Below are 17,415 nucleotides of genomic sequence, written 5' to 3'. Positions count from 1 at the left end.
GATCCATGACAATTCCAAAGGACTTATGATGGAAAATGCTATCCACATTCAGAGAAAATGTTGTCCACATCCAGAAACTGATGCAGTCTGAATGGACCACTATTTTCACTTTCTTATTTTTCTTGTGTTTTTTTCTTTTGTTCTTCTTTCATGACATGACTAATATGGAAATATGTTTTATATGATTGCACATATATAATATATATAAATTATTTACCATCTTAAGAGGTGGAGAGGCAAGGTAGGTGGGTAGGAAATTTGAACCTCAAATTTTTTTAAAAAATTTAATGTCGAAATTAATGTCGAAAATTATCTTTATATGTAATTCAAAAAAATATTATAAGAGCACATGGAAAATACAAACTTGAGGATTGGCTCAAGAGGTTTAAATGAGATTTTGCTCCAAAGTCATAGCAAAGTTAGATAAAATGAGGCAAGAATTCTCTTAGTTGCATTTTTAGCATTGGAAATAATCACTACTATTTGTTAATTACTGATGAGTAGCCCCATGTTGTTCAGCTAAATATCCTTTCCCCAGTCTTAGACCTCTTGTCCTGTCCCTCATCTGCAATAGCAAGTCACTGTACTGGTTACCCAACCAAAGAACCAGTCCCTCTCTCTCTCTTTTATTCTTATTTATTCTTCTTGTCTTTCATCACTGGTCTCCTGGAATCATAGTAGGTAAATACACTGATCTAAGTTTTTAATTAAATTAATTATTTCAATGAATAAAAAATTACATTTTCTCTCCCTCTCACCACCTCCCTCTATTGGAAAAAACTCCAGATCTTTGCAAAAAACATGTGTAGTCAAGCAAAAAAAAAAATTCCACATTGGTCATATCCAAAAAATCAATCTGATTCTATACCTTAAGTCCATAACATTTTTTAAGAAGACATTTAGCCTACTTTATCATTGAATCTTTGGAATCATGCTTGATTAGAGTTCTAAAGTTTTTGTCTTTTTAATATTATGCTATTGTATAAATTACTGTCATGATCCTGCTCTTTGAATCAGTTCATAAATGTCATCCTAAGTTTCTCTTAAATCACTCTCTTTATCATTTCTTACACCACAATAGTGTTTTATCATGTTCATACACTATAATTTGTTCAACCATTCTCCTGTTGTTAAGGTTTCCAATTCTTTGGTATCACAAAAAGAACTGCCATACATATTTTTGTACACAAGAATCTTTTTCTTTTTTCTTTGAACTCATTGGAGTATATACCTAATAGCATTAGCTCTGGATCAAAGGGTAGTAACAGTTTGTTAGTGATGAGGGTTAGTTTTAAATTGCTTTTTTTTGGGCTAATTTGCAGCTCCAGCAATAGAACATTAAAATAGCTGCAGAATTTCATCATTTTTTATTTTTGTCAACTGAGCCAATATGATGAGTATGGGATTTTATGGATAACATAACATTTTTTCATATGATTATTGAGAACTTGTATTTCTGCCTCTAAAAACTGCCTATTCATATCTTTGAACCATTTATCATTTGAGAAATAGCTCTTAATCTTATGAATTTAACTCAGTTCACTATACATTTAGAAATGAGCCTTTACTAAAGAAACTTTATGCAAAGATTCCTCCTCTCCTCCAATTTCCTGCTTCTCTTTTACTTTTAGTTGCTTATACAAAAATTTTTGATTTAGGAAATCAAAACTGTCCATTTTTACCTCTTGTGATTACTCTTTATTACTTGTTTGTTCATGAACTCTTCCCTTATCCATGTATTTGACAGGTAATTTCTTCTATGCTCCTTTAATTTGCTTACAATGTCACCTTTTTTTTTTTTTTTTTTTGCCACAATTATGTACCCATTTGGAGCTCATCTTGGTATATAGTGTGAGATGTTGATTTATAACTACTTTTTTGTTAAACTATTTCCAAGTTTTCCCATCAATTTTTGTTGAATTGGGGTTTGATCTTCAATAGCTGGGATCTTTTGAGTTTATGTAACAGTTGGCTACTATACCCATTTACTTCTTTATATTGTGTACCTAATCCATTGCAGTGATCAATCTCTCAATCTCAATCATAAAATTGAACATTTTTTCCCATTTGAAATTCCCATTTGAAATTATGAATTTGTGGCATAGTTTGACATCAAGTCCTGATAGGCTTTCTTCCTTCTCATTTTTCCCCATTGATTCCTTTTATATTTTTTTATTCTTCCAGATGAATTTTATCATCATTCTTTCTAGTTCTATAAGGTACTCCTTTTCACAGTTTGATTGTTACAGGCTAGAATAAGAAAATTAAGTTGGAAAGTATTTTCATTTTGATTATATTGGCTCAATGTATGTATAACAATTGATATTTCTCTAATTATTTAACCCTATTGTTATTTGCATAAAGAAAGTTTTGTAATTGTGTTCATATAGTTCCTGTGAATATCTTGGACAGGTAGATTTCAAGTAATTTATATTGTGTGTAGTTATTTCAAATTATATTTGAATTTCTATCTCTGATAGATTCTGTTGGCAATATAAAGAAATGTTGATGATTTGTGTTGGTTTATTTTATATCCTGCAACTTTGCTGAAGTTATTGTTTTAATTAGTTTTAAAAATGGACTCTGGAGTCTTTAAGTGAATTATTGTATCATCTGCAAATGTGATAATTTTGTTTACTTTTTCTTTTTATATATTCCTTTAATTCTTCTCCTTGTCTTACTGTTACAAAATTTCTATTCTATTCTATTCATTTCTAGTATTATATTGATAATTAGAATCTTTCTTTACCACTGATCTTATTAGAAAGGCTTGATCCCATTACATGCTGGATCTTGATTTACTTGATTTATTTATTTTAAGGAAAGCTCTGTTAATTTTTTTTTTTATTATATATATATATATATATATATATATATATATATATATATATATATTTTATAATATTATCCCTTGTATTCATTTTTCCAAATTACCCCCCCTCCCTCTATTCCCTCCCCCCGACGACAGGCAATACCATACATTTTACATGTGTTACAATATAGTCTAGGTACAATACATGTGTGCGAATATCATTTTCTTGTTGCACAATAAACATTAGAATCCGAAGGTACATGCAACCTGGGCAGACAGATATTAGTGCTAACAATTTTCATTCCCCTCCCAGTGTTTCTTCTCTGGGTGCAGCTACCCCTGTCCATCATTGATCAACTGGAAGTGAGTTGGATCTTCTTTATGTTGAAGATTTCCACTTCCATCAGAATGCATCCTCATACAGTATTGTTGAAGTGTACAGTGATCTTCTGGTTCTGCTCATTTCACTCAGCATCAGTTGATTTAAGTCTCTCCAGGCCTCTCTATATTCCTCCTGCTGGTCATTTCTTACCGAGCAATAATATTCCATAACCTTCATATACCACAATTTGCCCAACCATTCTCCAACTGATGGACATCCATTCATCTTCCAGTTTCTAGCTACAACAAAAAGAGCTGCCACAAACATTTTGGCACATATATGTCTCTTTCCGCTCTTTAGTATTTCTTTGGGATATAATCCCAGTAGTAGCGCTGCTGGGTCAAAGGGTATGCACAGTTTGATAACTTTTTGGGCATAATTCCAGATTGCTCTCCAGAATGGCTGGATTCTTTCACAACTCCACCAGCAATGTATTAGTGTCCCAATTTCCCCACATCCCCTCCAACATTTGTCATTATTTGTTCCTGTCATCTTAGCCAATCTGACAGGTGTGTAGTGGTATCTCAGAGTGGTCTTAATTTGCATTTCTCTGATCAGTAGTGATTTGGAACACTCTTTCATGTGAGTGGATATAGTTTCAATTTCTTCCTCTGAGAATTGTCTGTTCATATCCTTTGACCATTTATCAATTGGAGAATGGTTCGGTTTCTTATAAATTATGGTCAGTTCTCTATATATTTTGGAAATGAGACCTTTGTCAGAACCTTTGTTTTTAAAAATATTTTCCCAATTTGTTACTTCCCTTCTAATCTTGTTTGCATTAGTATTATTTGTACAGAAACTTTTTAGTTTGATGTAATCAAAATCTTCTATTTTGTGATCAATAATGATCTCTAGTTCTCCTCTGGTCATAAATTCCTTCCTCCTCCACAAGTCTGAGAGGTAGATTATCCTCTGTTCCTCTAATCTATTTATTATCTCCCTCTTTATGCCTAAATCATGGACCCATTTTGATCTTATCTTGGTATATGGTGTTAAGTGTGGATCCATATCTAATTTCTGCCATACTAATTTCCAGTTTTCCCAACAGTTTTTTCCGAATAATGAATTTTTATCCCTAATGTTGGAATCTTTGGGTTTGTCAAAGATTAGATTGCTATAGATGTACCCTTTTTTGTCCTTTGTATCTAATCTGTTCCACTGATCTACCGGTCTATTTCGTAGCCAATACCAAATGGTTTTGGTGACTGCTGCTATATAATATAGCTTTAGATCAGGTACACTTAGACCACCTTCCTCTGAGGTTTTTTTTCATTAGTTCCCTTGCAATTCTTGACCTTTTATTCTTCCATATGAATTTTGTTGTTATTTTTTCTAGGTCATTAAAATAGTTTCTTGGGAGTCTGATTGGTATAGCACTAAATAAATAGATTAGTTTGGGGAGTATTGTCATCTTTATTATATTCGCTCGGCCTATCCAAGAGCACTGAATGTCTTTCCAATTATTTAAATCTGATTTTATTTTTGTGGCAAGTGTTTTGTAATTTTTCTCATATAATTCCTGACTTTTCTTTGGTAGATGGATTCCCAAATATTTTATACTCTCAACATTTGTTAGGAATGGAATTTCTCTTTGTATCTCTTGCTGTTGCATTTTGTTAGTGATATATAAAAATGCCGAGGATTTATGTGGATTTATTTTGTATCCTGCCACTTTGCTGAAATTTTGAATTATTTCTAGTAGCTTTTTAGCAGAGTCTTTGGGGTTCTCTAAGTATACCATCATGTCATCTGCAAAAAGTGATAGTTTAATTTCCTCATTTCCTACTCTAATTCCTTGAATCTCTTTCTCGGCTCTTATTGCCGAGGCTAGCGTTTCTAGTACTATATTGAATAGTAATGGTGATAGTGGGCAACCTTGTTTCACTCCTGATCTTACTGGGAAAGGTTGCAGTTTATTTCTATTGCATATTATGCTTACTGACGGTCTTAAATATATACTCCTGATTATTCTAAGGAATAATCCATTTATTCCTATACTCTCAAGAGTTTTTAGTAGGAATGGATGTTGGATTTTGTCAAATGCTTTTTCTGCATCTATTGAGATGATCATATGGTTCTTATTAATTTGATTATTAATATGGTCAATTATATTAATAGTTTTCCTAATATTAAACCAGCCCTGCATTCCTGGAATAAATCCTACTTGATCATAGTGTATTATCTTGGAGATGATTTTCTGAAGTCTTTTTGCTAATATCTTATTTAAGATTTTAGCATCAATATTCATTAAGGAGATTGGTCTATAATTTTCTTTCTCAGTTTTCGATCTACCAGGTTTAGGTATCAGTACCATGTCTGTGTCATAAAAGGAGTTTGGTAGGACTCCTTCATCCCCTATTTTTTCAAATAATTTATATAACATTGGGGCTAATTGTTCTTTAAATGTTTGGTAGAATTCACATGTGAATCCATCTGGCCCTGGGGATTTTTTCCTGGGGAGTTGATTAATAGCTTGTTCTATTTCTTTTTCTGAAATGGGACTATTTAAGCAATTTATCTCCTCCTCTGTTAATCTAGGGAGCCTATATTTTTGGAGAAAGTCATCCATTTCACTTAAGTTATCAAATTTATTGGCATAAAGTTGGGCAAAGTAACTCCTTATTATTTCTCTAATTTCCTCTTCATTGGTGGAAAGATCCCCCTTTTCATTTGTAAGACTATCAATTTGATTTTCCTCTTTCTTTTTTTTTGATCAAATTTACCAAAGGTTTATCTATTTTATTGGCTTTTTCATAAAACCAACTCTTGGTTTTATTTATTAATTCAATAGTTTTTTTACTTTCAATTTTATTGATTTCTCCTTTTAATTTTTGTATTTCGAGTTTAATTTTTGGTTGGGGGTTTATAATTTGGTCTTTTTCTAGCCTTTTAAGTTGTAAGCCCAATTCGTTAATCTTCTCTTTCTCAATTTTCTTCAAATAAGCCTCGAAAGATATAAAATTTCCCCTTATTACTGCTTTAGCTGCATCCCAAAGATTTTGATATGATGTCTCATCATTATCATTATCTTGGGTGAAATTGTTAATTGTTTCTATAATTTGCTCTTTCACCCAGTCATTCTTTAAGATGAGATTATTCAGTTTCCAATTACTTTTTGGTCTATTTACCCCTAACTTTTTACTGAATGTAGCTTTTATTGCATTGTGATCTGAGAAGAAGGCATTTATTATTTCTGCCTTCCTACATTTAATTTTGAGATCTTTATGTCCTAATATATGGTCAATTTTTGTATAGGATCCATGAACTGCTGAGAAGAAAGTATATTCCTTCCTATTGCCATTCAGTTTTCTCCAAAGGTCTATCATACCTAGTTTTTCTAATGTTCTATTTACTTTTTTAATTTCTTTCTTGTTTGTTTTGTGGTTTGATTTGTCTAAATCTGAGAGTGCAAGGTTGAGATCTCCCACTATTATAGTTTTACTGTCTATTTCTTCTTGGCAATTCTCTTAACTTTTCCTTTAGAAAGTTAGATGCTATACCACTTGGTGCATATATGTTTAGTATTGATATGGCTTCATTATTTATGCTACCTTTCAGCAGGATATAGTTTCCTTCCTTATCTTTTTTAACGAGATCTACTTCTGCTTTTGCTTGATCTGAGATAAGGATAGCTACCCCTGCTTTTTTGGCTTTACCTGAAGCATAATAGGCTCTGTTCCAACCTTTTACCTTTACTCTGTATGTATCTCCCTGCTTTAAGTGTGTTTCCTGTAGACAACATATTGTAGGGTTCTGCTTTTTGATCCAATCTGCTATCCGTCTCCGTTTGATGGGATCGTTCATCCCATTTACATTTACAGTTAAAATTACTAATTGTGTGTTTCCTGCCATCGTATTATCCCCAGATTATACTTTTTTCCCTTGACCCCCCTGACCCCCCTCCCCGATATTTAATTTACAGACCCCCCTTGTGACGCGCAACCCTCCCTCTTTTTTTTTTTTTTAGGATCCCTCCCCCCTCCCTCCAAGTCCCTTCACTTATTCTCCTTTTCCTTTCCCCTTTTCCTCTCCCCCCTTTTAATGAGGTGAGAGAAAATTCTCTGAAAAACAAATATGTTAATTATTTACTCTTTGAGCCTCTTCTGATGAGAGTAAGATTCACACAATGATTCTCCCCCTCACTAAGTTCCCTCAGATATGGTGTATTTTCTATGTCTCTTCCTGGGATGTAGTTTCCCTCTTTTTATCACTCCTTCCCCTTTTTCTGAACCGACCTCCTTCCCTTTACTACATCCCCCTTTTTTTCTTTTATATCAGTAAAATCAAATTATCCTTGAGTATTTTTTATATATCCACAACAGAGTTATAGTTCTCAAGGGTTCTGTGTACCTTTTTCTGTTTCTCTTCAGTCTTGTGGATGTAGATCAAATTTTTTGTTTAAGTCTGGTTTTTTTCTTAGAAACATATAGAATTCCTCTGTTTCATTGAATGACCATCTTCTTCCATGGAAAAAGATGCTAAACTTAGCTGGGTAGTTCATTCTTGGTTGCAGTCCTTGATCTTTTGCCTTTCGGAATATCAGGTTCCAGGCCCTTCTATCTTTTAATGTGGAGGCAGCCAGATCTTGGGTGACCCTTATTGTGGCACCTTGGTATTTAAATTGTTTTTTTCTAGCTGCTTGCAGGATTTTCTCCTTTGTGTGGTAATTCTGCAGCTTAGCCACAATATTCCGTGGTGTTCTTTTTTTAGGGTCTATTTCAGAAGGAGTTCGATGAATTCTTTCCACATCTACTTTCCCTTCTGTTTCTATTATCTCTGGACAGTTCTCTTTGATAATTTCCTGTAAAATAGAATCTAGGCTCTTTTTTTGGTCATAGTTTTCTGGAAGTCCAATAATCCGCAGATTATCTCTCCTAGATCTATTTTCCAGGTCTATAGATTTTCCCAGTAAGTATTTGACGTTGTTCTCCAGCTTCTCATTTTTTTTGTTTTGTTTGACTGATTCTTGGGTTCTCTGTGAATCACTCATTTCTATTTGTTCCATCCTGACTTTTAAGGAGTTATTTTCTTCTTTCACAGTTTTTAGTTCTTTTTGTAAATGCCCAATTTCGTTTTTAAATGAATTATTTTGCTCTATTGAGTTTTTTTCCATTTCCCTAATTTTTTTTTTTTGAGAATTATTTTCTTTTTCCAATTCAGAAATTCTATTTTCTTGAGACTTTTTTATCTTTTCCAATTCAGAAATCCTACTTTCCTGTGTTTTTTTAACCTTTTCTAATTCACTAATTTTGTTTCCCTGCATGTCCTGTGAATTCTTTATTTTTTCCAACTCCAATTTCAGGACGTTGTTATTCTCTATCATAACTTCCCTTTCTTTTCCCCATTTTTCTTCGATCTCCCTCAATTTTTTAAGAGCTTCTTCTAGGAGAGAGTTATGTGATGGGGTCAGGAATCGTTCCCCTTTAGGTTGTTGTCTGTTGATTCTCTGCTGTCAACTTCCTCGGGGTTGGATACCCGCTCTTTCTCTGTATAGAAGGAATCTATGGTTTTTCTAGCTTTTTTGCTCATACTTAAAAAAATCTTTTGGCGTCTGTCTCTGGGGTAGGAAATTATTTACTTCTTTACCAGCTTCCTCCCAGACCGGATGGATGCAGCGGCTCCTGAGCCTGAGCTAAGAGAGAGCTCTGGGAGAGAGTTCCCCACCCCCTCCCTGGAAGTGCCTCAGAGGTGATTAGCACTACTGTGCTTCGAGGGCGTAGAATAGTGAAGACAGCAGGAAGCCCAGTCTATGTGTCCGGGTGGGGAGTGGATTTCTGCAGCAGGTGACGTGAGAAGCCCCTGCGCTCAAACTGGAAGTGTCTGCCAGAAACCGCGGTCCCTAGCTCAAAGGTTCCGCTTCTCTGGGACTTCCTGGAGCTGAGTTCCACTCCCTCCAGCTAAGCTAGGCAGTGTGTGTTGCCTTGGGCCGTATCCACCCACTTGTCAATCTCTTAACTATTCTCAGGTGGTAGCTGAGGCCACACCCCCTGGTGCCGAGTCTACTGAGTCACCCCCAGGGTCCGGGGAAAATCTAATCTGAGTTTTAAAATATTTTGGCTTTCTCTTCTGAACTGCTAAATAATTAGCAGAGAAGAGCTAACAGCCTGTGCCAGATTCCTTTACCTCAGTGGCTTCTCTGATCCCAGAGCCCTTCCCAGCGCAATGGGCGCAGTGTGCCCCTACCCCACCGTCTGTGCTGGTCTTTCTTATTCCTCCCCTGAGAACTGACCTTTCCTGTTGAAACTCCAGATTCTCTTCAGCTGGTAAGTCGTGCTTCCAGTCCTTGTGGTATCTATCAGTCCTGAGCTAATTTTGAGACTTAATTTATCTAATTGGTTGTGAGGGAGTGAGGACGTTCACTGAGTCGTGTGTTTCTTCTCCGCCATCTTGGCTCCGCCCCTCTCTGTTAATTTTTTTTTTTTTTTTTTTAAAACAAGCATGTGTTGGAATTTGTCAAAAGCTTTTTCTATATCTATTAAAACGATAATATGATTTTCAGTATTAATATTATCAATTGTAAATTCAGTTTGGTCATAGTGCATAATCTTTGTGATATATTATGTAGTTTCCTTCCTAAGATTTTATTTAAAATGTTTGCACCAATATTCAAGAGGGAAATTAGTCAATAATTTCCTTTCCTTGTTTTGAATCTCCATGTTTTAGACATGAAAATCATCTTTGTGTCATAAAAAGAATCTGATGGGACCTTTCATTAATTATGCTTTAATGGTTTGGTAGATTTCATTTGTAAATCCATATGGGGGGCAGCTAGAGGGTGTAGTGGATAGAGCACCAGCTCTGGAGTCAGGAGGACTTGAGTTCAAATCTGGCCTCAGACACTTAACACTTCCTGGCGGTGTGACTCTGGGCAAGTCACGTAACCTCAATGGCCTCAGCAAAAAGAAAAAAAAAAAAAGTAAATCCATATGGGCCTCTGTATTTTTGTTAGGGAGTTCATTTATGGTTTGTTTAATTTCCTTTTCTCAGATTTCTAAGCATTCTATTACTTGTTCTATTAATCTGGGATTTATATATATGTTAGCAAATATTCATACATTTCCTATAGCTGATTAATTTTATATTTGGGTAGTGATATGTTTGGGTAGAAGACATCTCAATTTCTTTTATTTCTTCATCCATTTTGAATTCCCACTTTCCATTTTTGATATAATTTGGTTTTCTTTATTTTTAAAAACTTCAAATAGTTAATGACTGGTTTTATTAGTTTTTAAAAAAATCCATGTTATTTTAATTTTCTTCATCCAATTTGTTAATGTCACCTTTGATTTTTAGGATTTCTATTTTGGCATTTGTTTTGGGGGAATTAAATTTCTTAGATTTTTAGTTTTGGAGTTGTTGTTGTTGAATGTTTAATTCATAATTTGTTCTTTCTGTCTTTTGTTGATGAAGACATTTAGAGATATTTTCCCCTAAGCACTGTTTTGACTGCATCCCACAAATTTTGGTATCTTGTTTAGTTATCATTATCTTTAATGAAATTGTTGATTATTTTTATGGTTTGTTCTTTGATCCATTCACTCTTTAGTATTAAGTTAGTTTCTATATAATTAAGCTTTCCTTTATGGATCTTTTATTTATGTTATTATAATTTCATTAAATTCAATAAAGAATATATTTAATATTTCTGCCTTTCTGAATTTGTTTGCAAGGTTTATGCCCTAACACATGATCAATTTTTGTGAAATACTCCTTCCTCTTCCCACTTAGTATTCTCCAGACATCTATAATATCTAAAATTCCTATCACAGTTATAATTTCTATAATTCTTTTTCATTTATTTTTTGGTTAGATTTATCTAGGTTTGAGAGAGGGTAAATTGAGAATTCCACTATTATAGTTTCACCATTTCTTTCTACAACTTAACTTTTCTCTTAAAGAGTTTAGATGCTATGCATATTTTTGTTATTGATATTAATTTTTTGACTAAGATGTCTTTTAGCAAAATGTAGTTTTCCTTTTAACTTCTTTTAATTAGGTCCATTTTTGCATTTGCTTTGAGATTTTCTGCTCATCACTGCCTTTCTCAGTTGAACCATAATAGATTCTGCTCCATCCCTTTATCTGTTTCAAGTATGTTTCTCGAAAACGGGAGTTTCTAATTTATTCCATTAACCTTATTTTATGAGTGACTTAATCTCATTCACATTCAGTTTTGATTGCTAGTTGTATATTTTGCTTCATTCTATTCTCTTAATATTTTTCTTGTTTTCCCTCCTGCCTGTTCTTTAATAGTTTGCTTTGCTTCTTATATTCTCTTCCTCTTATTCTTCCCTCTTTTCTCCTGTTTGTCTCTTGGGTGAAATCTTTCTATATCCAACTTTGTGTGTCTATGTATATTCTTTCCTCCTTTGACTAGTTCAAATGAGGGAGCTTTGTATCACCCATTCTCCCTATGCCTTTTGCCTTGTTTTATAGTCTAGACATGTACATTGTATTTATGGGAAATGGTTTTCTCCATTCTTCCTCTTCCTTCCCTTCTTTCTTCTACCCTTTCTATTCTTTTAATATCATGAAACTGGAACAGCATCACTGGAGGGGACCCTCTGTCTCATTAAACCCCCTTTATGACCTTTGATGATGAGATCTGAGGAGTTACATGTAGCATTTCCTCATGTAAAAAGGTAAACAATTTAACCTTGTTTGGTCCCTTGAATCCTATTTTTATTGTATTGTAGTCTTTTTTTTTTTTCTGTCAGAAATACTTTTAAATCTTCTGTTTTGTTAAATGTCTCTTTCTCCTCTGTGGGATTATATTATTTCACTGCACCTACATCCTTTACTTTCTGGAATATTGTATTACAACTTTAAGATCCTTGCAGCAAATCTTGTGTGATCCTGACTGTGGTTCCTCAGGACTTGAATTCTTCCTTTCTGGCTACTTGGAATATTTTTTTCCTTTGAATTATGTACTCTGGATTTTGGTTATAATATTCCTAGGAGTTTTCATTTTGGGGTTTCTTTTAGAAACTAATTAGAGGGTTCTTTTAATTTCTACATTGGTTCTATGATATCTGGGCAGTTTAAAAAAAAACATAATTTTTTGAAATATGTTGTATTTGTTGCTATTGCTGTTATTGTTTATGGGTTTCAGGTGTTCTTTTTTTAAACTGCTTTTTTAAACCAGATCCTATATTTTACATTATCTCTCCATTTTCTGTAAGACTTTTAACTTTGATTATTTCTTGATATCTCACGTAGTCATTAGCTTCCACTGGCCCATTCAAATGTTCAAGAAGTTAAGATTTTTTGTTCCTCTTTTTCCAAGCTGTTAATTTTGTTTTCATATCTCTCCTTACTAGTTCTTGCTTTTTTCCCTATGTTTTCCACTGCTACTCTCAAGTGGCTTTAAAAAATTTTTTTAGCTTTTGAAAAAAACTACAACAAACTTCTGGTTTAACTCTTCTAGGAATTCTTACTGGACTTGTGTCAAAGTGATATATATATATATATATATATATATATATATATATATATATATATATATATATATAATATATATATACCCCCCCGGAAGCTTTGTTTTGTTAACAGAATTTTACTATCTTGGTTTCTAAACTGTGAATAATTGGAGTCACACCAAGCAGGTCTAGAGACAGGTTTTAGAAATCAAATAGCAGATAAATTCATCATAAATTCATCATTTTCAGAATGAGGAATAAAGTTTGCAAATTAGAAGTTCTCCTGGGCAGGAGACTTCCTTCTGTTGCAGGAAAGGTATAGATTTCATACAAAAATCACAAGTGGGAAAGGAGGGAAAGATGGACTACAATGCAGTCATTTTCAGGGCCTGAATGTTTTCTCATGATAAGCCCATGAATGCAGAACAATATGGGTGTTCTCCAGTTCTGTGGGAACAGTTCTTAAGTGATTGTTTCAAATCTGGAGGTTGTTACTTGGTAGAGGATAGGAGACAGAATTCTGTGAGAGGAACAGGTGCTGCAATCTTCGACTGACTTCACTTAACATATGCAGTAGAGCATTGTCAAAGATTGATCATTTCAAGTTGCATTCCAAGACTGACTCCCCAGCCAGAAAAGGCAGTTCTGAGAAATCTATATTTTTTACACACATCATCTCCATAATTATGAAAATCAGTAATATTTACAGTTGGCAGATGTTTTTGAATCATTCATCTGTGTTTGTGCCTTGAGTTTCCTTGTTGATAATTGCTTCTTATGGTGGGATTCTCCTTTGTTCCTCCTTTTCCTTCTGTCTCTTTTTCTCTCAAGTTATTTTTCTTGACTTTGGACTTGTTAGTGCTGAGTACTGCATGTTTTTGGGAGGGGTTATCTGGTCTAAGCTTCTTCCATCCTGGTGTTCTCACAGAACAATATGGCACCTGAAAGCTTTCAGTGCTCTCAAAGCACTACAGTCTAGTGTTCATTGCTTGCCTGTCCTGAACTCTGCAAGCTCCTGACTCAGGAACTTGCCCTAGGCTGAGAATTTTAACTGTGTGCAACTAATATCTGGGTAGTGGTTGACAGAGATGCTAGATGGCACTTGTTCCTGTATCCTGGACTAGCTTAAGATTTTTCTTGGATTTCTTCCCTGTCCTGGCCCTGTTTCATTCACTGGGCAGTGGAATGCTCCATTATAAGGTATGCTTCTGGCCAGACCTCTTTTGTGTCCATAGATATTTCTGGCTTCATAAGTCACTTCTGGTTTTGGGGAAAAAATTCATTGTGACTTTTTCTTGGATTTCTCAGTAAGGTGTTTTCTAGGTCTGTGAGAAGAAACTTTGTGGGGGATCTAGACTATACATCCTTATTATTCCTGCATCTTGCTTTTACCTCTTCTTTCTTGAAATATGGAATCCAGGGCTCTTTGGGTGGGGATGGGGGTGGGACAGGGGTGTCATGGCTTTCAGGTGCTCCAGTGATTTTTACCTATATTTTGTCTTGAGCTGTATTCAAAGTTATTTTTGATATGAGATACCTGATGCTTATATCCTCCTCCTCCCCTCCTCCCCCCCTCCCCCGGCCCCAAAGTCTTTTGACTTTGTTTTACTATTTCTTATTGTCTCATGAATAGAATTAAATTTTTTTTTAGTCTATTCTTATTTTTAGGGAGTCTGTTTCTTGGGTAAATTTTTGTATTTCTTGTTCTTAGGAAACAGTAACTATTATAGTAATTAATGCTGATGAGAAGAGTAAAATTTTTCTTATTTAGATTTTTAATTTACAAAACAAAAACCACACAAATATGCTCAAGCACAGAAAAGCAAAATATATCATTATTCCACTGTAGGAAAGCAGCATGAAGTAGTGAAAAAGAACATTGGGATTAAGGGTCAGAAGTCTTGGACTAAAGTCCTAGCTTTAGCATTTTTGTGATCTTTGGCACTTTAGTTGCCTCATCTGAAAAACGAGAATATTTGTATTACCTTTATTACTAGGTTGTTGTGAGTAGTATTTTTTTTTTAAAGATACATTTTTATTGATGTCTTTTGTTTTTATATCATCTAACTACATTTCCTACTGCAGCTAAGTGATGCAGTGGATACATTGCTGGGCCTGGAGCAGTAAGATATGAATTCAAATCTGGTGGTAGTTACTTTCAAGCTGTATGACCCTGCGCAAGCCACTTTAACTTTACTTGCCTCAGTGTCCTCAATTGTAAAATGGAGATAATAGTTCCTATCTCTCTGGGTAATTGTGAAAATCAAATGAGGCAATTAATATTTGCAAATCACTTAAAACAATGCCTGGAACATAAAAGGTGCTAAATAAATGCTTGCATCTTTTCTCCCCAACCTCCTCCCAGAGACTCATTTTTTCCAAAATTAAAAAAAAACAAAAAAATCTCCAAATTTATCGAACATATCAAATAGTCTGAAATTATGTGCAGTTATTTCATATCTATCTTCTGCAAAGAAGAGGTGTTTTTCTTTTATCTTCTTTGGGATAAAATCTGAGCATTATTTTGTAATTGTTTCATTTTCTTGACTCTTTCTTCCCCACCCCACACCCCCCACAACTTACACTGTAGTCACTATGCCTGGAATATAGTAAGTGCTTAATAAATGCTTGTTCCCTTCCTTTCCTTTGCTGGCATATTTTCTCCTCAACCAGGTCCTCCCAGAGGTTTTTCCAAAATAAAAAAACAAAAAAAAAGAAAATCTCCAAATTTAATCAAAGTATCAAATTAGTCTGAAATTATGTGCAGTTATTTCATACCCATGGTTCTCCACTTCTGCAAAGAAGGGAAAGTGTTTTTCTTATATCTTCCTTGGGACCAAATTTGGGCATTATTTTATAATTGTTTCATTTTCTTGGCTCTTCACTGTGCTCAGTTTTCCTGGTTCTGTTAAATTTACTTTGCATCAGTTCACTTAAGTCCATTCTCCTTTGTATTCATCATAATTAAACTTTCTCATAGTAACAGTCCATTTTGTTCATGTGCTTCCATTTTTCTAGCTATTCTTCAGTTGATGGGCAATGACTTTGTGAACACAAGGTTCCAGTTCTTTGCTACCATAAGAAGTGATTTTGTAGGGCAGAGCCAAGATGGCAGAGAGAGAAGACAGGTCTTTATCTCAGGTCTCCCTGGCTTCCCTCAGATCAGTACCAGATCAAGCCTCTGAATGGATTTTGGACCGACAGAACCCACAAACATTTGGAGTGTAACAAATTAGCAACAGAAGCTATCTTAGGACTTCAGGAAAGGTCTGTTTCAAACGAGTGTGTGTGTGTAATGGCCCAGCGCAGGTGCAGAGAGGTCCAGGGCTGAGTGGCTCTCTTGGAAGAATTAAAAAATGATCTTAAAAAGAAAGAAGAAAAATGTGGAAAGGAAATGAGAGCTTTGGAAAAGGAAACAAAGAAATTGTCTGAAGAAAACAACTTCTTAAGAAATATAATTGGTGAAATGGTAAAGAACAGAACAAAACAAAACAAAAACCAAAAAACCATAGTGAAGAAAACCACTTAAAAAAAAAAAAAAAAAAGGTTTGGTGAAATGGGAAAAAAAATCCAATGAACAAAATGACTCATTTAAAAATTCAATTGGCCAGAGGCAAAAGGATGTAAAAAAAAAAACTCACTGAAGAAAATAATTTATTAAAAATTAGAATTGAACAAATGGAAGTAAATTACTCAATGAAACATCGAGAATCAGGTAAGCAAAACCAAAAAAAAAAAAAAAAAAAAAAAAAAGAAAAAAATTGAAAAAAAATATAAAATGCCTCACTGGAAAAACAAGTGATTTGGAAAATAGATCCAAGAGAGATAATCTAAGAATTATTAAAAACCATTATGAAAAGAGCCTAGAAGTTATTTTAGAAGTATTTTGATATAGATGTGTCCTTTCTTTTTGTCACTTTTTTCTTTAAGTATATGACTACAGTAAGATGAGTTAAAGGAGATAAATATTTTGTTTTCCTCACAATTCCAAATTCCACTTCTTCAACAAATGATGATGGGACAACCTTAAAGTGCTAAAGAAATGGATTAGGTTCTGAAGCAACATTGAGTATAGCTAACTTAAAATCATTGCAGAAGTCATAAAGAAATGTGAAATGAAAGTTTATCAGATTGATGCTTTTTGTGGATGTTATTTTCCCCTTTCTCAATATAAACTTTTATATGTAAAAAAAGATCATGGAAACTCATTCTTAAAAAACCTCAGTGAGTTAAATTAATTTAGTCATAAGGTATTTGATTCTTCACAACATGTTCTTTCTCTCTACCTCTTCCCCTTCTCCCCCTGAATTTTTCCTCAATTTCTTGTGTTCTAGTAGAGAAATAATTACAAATTAGCTGAGGAAGCTATTAATGCTGGTTATTCTTTGGGCATGAGATTAGAAGCCAAGGATATTTACTTTAGGTGGTTTTATTTAAACTCAGTGGATTAGAGCATCATGTCTAGGTATATTGGTTGTAGTTTTTTAAGTTAAGCTAGTGCTGGGTTGGTAGGAAATCTCAAAGTCAGTGAACTGTATTCTAGGTGAGATAATTTGTCCATTTTTTTGTTGGATAGAAGCATTTATGTAGCAATGGTTAGTATACTGAACCTTGGGTCACAGAGACCTCAATCCAAAACTTCTTTAGCATTTACTGGCTATGTGACCCTGGACAAATCACTTAATTTTGGAATGTCTTGTTTTTTTCATTTGTAAAATAAAGATAATAGTGCCTACTTCCCAGGATTGCTGTGAGAATAAAATAAAATATGTGTAAAGCATTTTACAGATATTTAAGTG

Source organism: Sminthopsis crassicaudata, chromosome 1 (assembly GCF_048593235.1).
Source record: "Sminthopsis crassicaudata isolate SCR6 chromosome 1, ASM4859323v1, whole genome shotgun sequence".
Classification (NCBI taxonomy): domain Eukaryota; kingdom Metazoa; phylum Chordata; class Mammalia; order Dasyuromorphia; family Dasyuridae; genus Sminthopsis; species Sminthopsis crassicaudata.
This window is presented reverse-complemented; position numbering follows the sequence as displayed.